Raw genomic sequence first — 3,689 nt, forward strand, 5'->3', positions numbered from 1 at the left:
TTTCAGAAGGCACTTGTACAGTCGTGGCCAAAAGTTTTGAGAATGACACAAATATTAATTCTCACCAAGTCTTCTGCCTCAGTGTCTAGATATTTTTGTCAGATGTTACTATGGAATACTGAAGTATAATTGCAAGCATTTCATAAGTGTCAAAGGCTTTTATTGACAATTACATGAAGTTGATGCAAAGAGTCTATTTGTAGTGTTGACCCTTCTTTTTCAAGACCTCTGCAATCCGCCCTGGCATGCTGTCAATTAACTTCTGGGCCACATCCTGACTGATGGCAGCCCATTCTTGCATAATCAATGCTTGGAGTTTGTCAGAATTGGTGGGTTTTTGTTTGTCCACCCACCTCTTGAGGATTGACCACAAGTTCTCAATGGGATTAAGGCCTGGGGAGTTTCCTGGCCATGGACCCAAAATATCGATGTTTTGTTCCCCAAGCCCCTTAGTTATCACTTTTGCCTTATGGCAAGGTGCTCCATCATGCTGGAAAAGGCATTGTTCGTCACCAAACTGTTCCTGAATGGTTGGGAGAAGTTGCTCTTGGAGGATGTGTTGGTATCATTCTTTATTCATAGCTGTGTTCTTAGACAAAATTGTGAGTGAGCCCACTCCCTTGGCTGAGAAGCAACCCCACACATGAATGGTCTCAGGATGCTTTACTGTTGGCTGTGCCACAGAACTGATTGTAGCGCTCACCTTGTCTTCTCCGGACAAGCTTTTTTCTGGATGCCCCAAACAATCGGAAAGGGGATTCATCAGAGAAAATGACTTTACCCCAGTCCTCAGCAGTCCAATCCCTGTACCTTTTGCAGAATATCAGTCCCTGATGTTTTTCCTGGAGAGAAGTGGCTTCTTTGCTGCCCTTCTTGACACCAGGCCATCCTCCAAAAGGTCTTCGCCTCACTGTGCGTGCAGATGCACTCACACCTGCCTGCTGCCATTCCTGAGCAAACTGTACTGGTGGTGCCCCGATCCCGCAGCTGAATCAACTTTAGGAGACGGTCCTGGCGCTTGCTGGACTTTCTTGGGCGCCCTGAAGCCTTCTTCACAACAATTGAACCACTCTCCTTGAAGTTCTTGATGATCCGATAAATGGTTGATTTAGGTGCAATCTTACTGGCAGCAATATCCTTTCCTGTGAAGCCCTTTTTGTGTAAAGCAATGATGATGATGGCACGTGTTTCCTTGCAGGTAACCTTGGTTGACAGAGGAAGAACAATGATTCCAAGCACCACCCTCCTTTTGAAGCTTCCAGTCTGTTATTCAAACTCAATCAGTATGACAGAGGGATCTCCAGTCTTGTCCTCGTCAACACTCACACCTGTGTTAACGAGAGAATCACTGACATGATGTCAGCTGGTCCTTTTGTGGCTGGGCTGAAATGCAGTGGAAATGTTTTTTGAGGATTCAGTTAATTTGCATGGCAAAGAGGGACTTTGCAATTAATTGCAATTCGTCTGATCACTCTTCATAACATTCTGGAGTATATGCAAATTGCCATCATACAAACTGAGGCAGCAGACTTTGAAAATTAATATTTGTGTCATTCTCAAAACTTTTGGCCACGACTGTATATATATGAATATATATGTGTGTGTGTGTACATAGTTCATGTTGATAGATGATAAGGGAAGATACATCAATTCAAGAATAGCTGATCATTATTTTCCCATGAACCGCCTGCAGTTTTAGTTGTTTTGAGAACATGCAATGCTAGCATTTTATTATTCAATTGAAATAATACATTTACGTTTGCACTTGGAATTCAAGAGTTGGAATTAAGGCATGTTGTTGTGCAGGGGTGTGTTGAGCCCTATATGCTACCTTTATTGCTCTTGGGAACAACTAATGGGAACATTAGAATAAACTTGAGATGACCCAAGCATAGAAATAGAATGATTCATTTGAATTATTTGGAACCAACAATCAGCTTGTATTACTAAGAATGTTATGCAGCTTTATGCAGCTTTACTGCTATTCAGCTCTAGAATTTCAACACAACATCCACAATTTGAATCACTCAAAAAAGAACTAGGCCAATGGGATATATTAAAGTGCTGTTAACATGTATGCCTAGTTGGTGAGTGTGACATGAGATGACTTGATCTTTTGGTGCAGAACGTGATGTATCCCTTGAGAAATCATTGAAAGAGGTGTCATGGAGAAGGTACATTTGGTATCTCATAAACACAAAACTACATCTCACTGTGGTGTTTGAAGTATATTTCCAATTGGTTGTTCATCCAATGCAGTTGAATGTAAACTTATAGGCAAACTGTGTAGTTGTTACACAGATCAGTTTTTGTGGCATTAAATTCCTCTCCAGACATTATAAAACATAACTCCTGGTTTGTTTGTCGGAATTTCAACCTAAAAGTGGGTTGCGGTGTTGATAGGCCCCGGCCTCAAAAGGCAGAGGTCTCACGAATTGAGTTTACACTTTTGTTGCCAACCAAGATTTTGGAGTATTCCAGATCACCTTGTTGTTCTAGAATGACATGGTAACTTTGGATGCTGCCATTATCAGCTTATGGCCTTAAAACATTCAGTCTTACTGAGTCTTGGCCTGACTTCTGGACAAGGTTTCTTATTATGGCAAAAAGCAGTTATATTTGTACCGGCCAAAAAAAACAATTGCAGGTAACATTTTTTTAAAGCTCCATGGCTTTTCTTTTGAGTGAACAATATGTCAAACTCAGCACTTTCAGAAAAAGAGGGACTGTTAGAATAGAGCATGTACTAGCTAAACTCAAACAAATCGTGATATTTTCAGTCCAAGGAAGAATAAAAAGGAAATGTTAAACTTGCCTAACTCAGACAACACTGATTTGACAAACTTGAAGTTTGTTTTTTTGAGACTGCTGTACTAGTTACATATATTGTAAGCCAGTTGTATTATAATAGTATATATTGTAGTATACTTAGATCTGTACATAAACTCAAGTTATTCAGTAAAATGTTTAGTTAACTTTTTTTCTTGTTTGCTAATAAAATATTGAAGATACCACAGCTACAACATTGCTGTTTGCATGTGTGATGACTTTTTAACCCAACAATAAAGTAATTGCTTCACAATTTTGTATTGTGGTCACTAATACTGCCTTAACTATTTGCCTTTGAATTCATTTTTACTTTAAAAAAAATCTACGTAGACCCACTTGAACAATAGCCTATGCTTGATCTCATAATCTTAAAGTTTGTTTCTTTGTGACTGCTGTTCTTGTATTATAATACGTTATATGGTACTATACTTTGATCAGTACAGAAACTCAAGTTGTTCAGTAGCCTATGCTTGATCCCATCATCCCTTGAGCTTTGTGGACCCATTGAATGTGTATGTGCCACGCTACACGTCGATGTTTGTCTGTAGCTTAGCAGGTCTAGCTTAATTTCCCCAGGGAGGGGTCACTGCATTGTGGCTCACAGCCAAGAATGTGACAGCCAATTAATTGGATTTATGATACGCAATAACACGTGCAATGTTCTCTGTTATCTGTCGTTGTACTACAAAAGTCCACCAGGTGGTAGAATTGCATCAACTTTCAAATATAAAAAACATTGCATCTGCATACAGCTTTCGGCTGTTCATATGTAATTGTATGATTTTCATGAATGACTTGTAGACCAAAAGCTTTTGTTAGTGATACAGGTGTTGTCGTCGGCTTTTGAAATACCCGGCTGC

The sequence above is a fragment of the Oncorhynchus kisutch genome, linkage group LG30, assembly GCF_002021735.2.
Source record: "Oncorhynchus kisutch isolate 150728-3 linkage group LG30, Okis_V2, whole genome shotgun sequence".
NCBI lineage: Eukaryota > Metazoa > Chordata > Actinopteri > Salmoniformes > Salmonidae > Oncorhynchus > Oncorhynchus kisutch.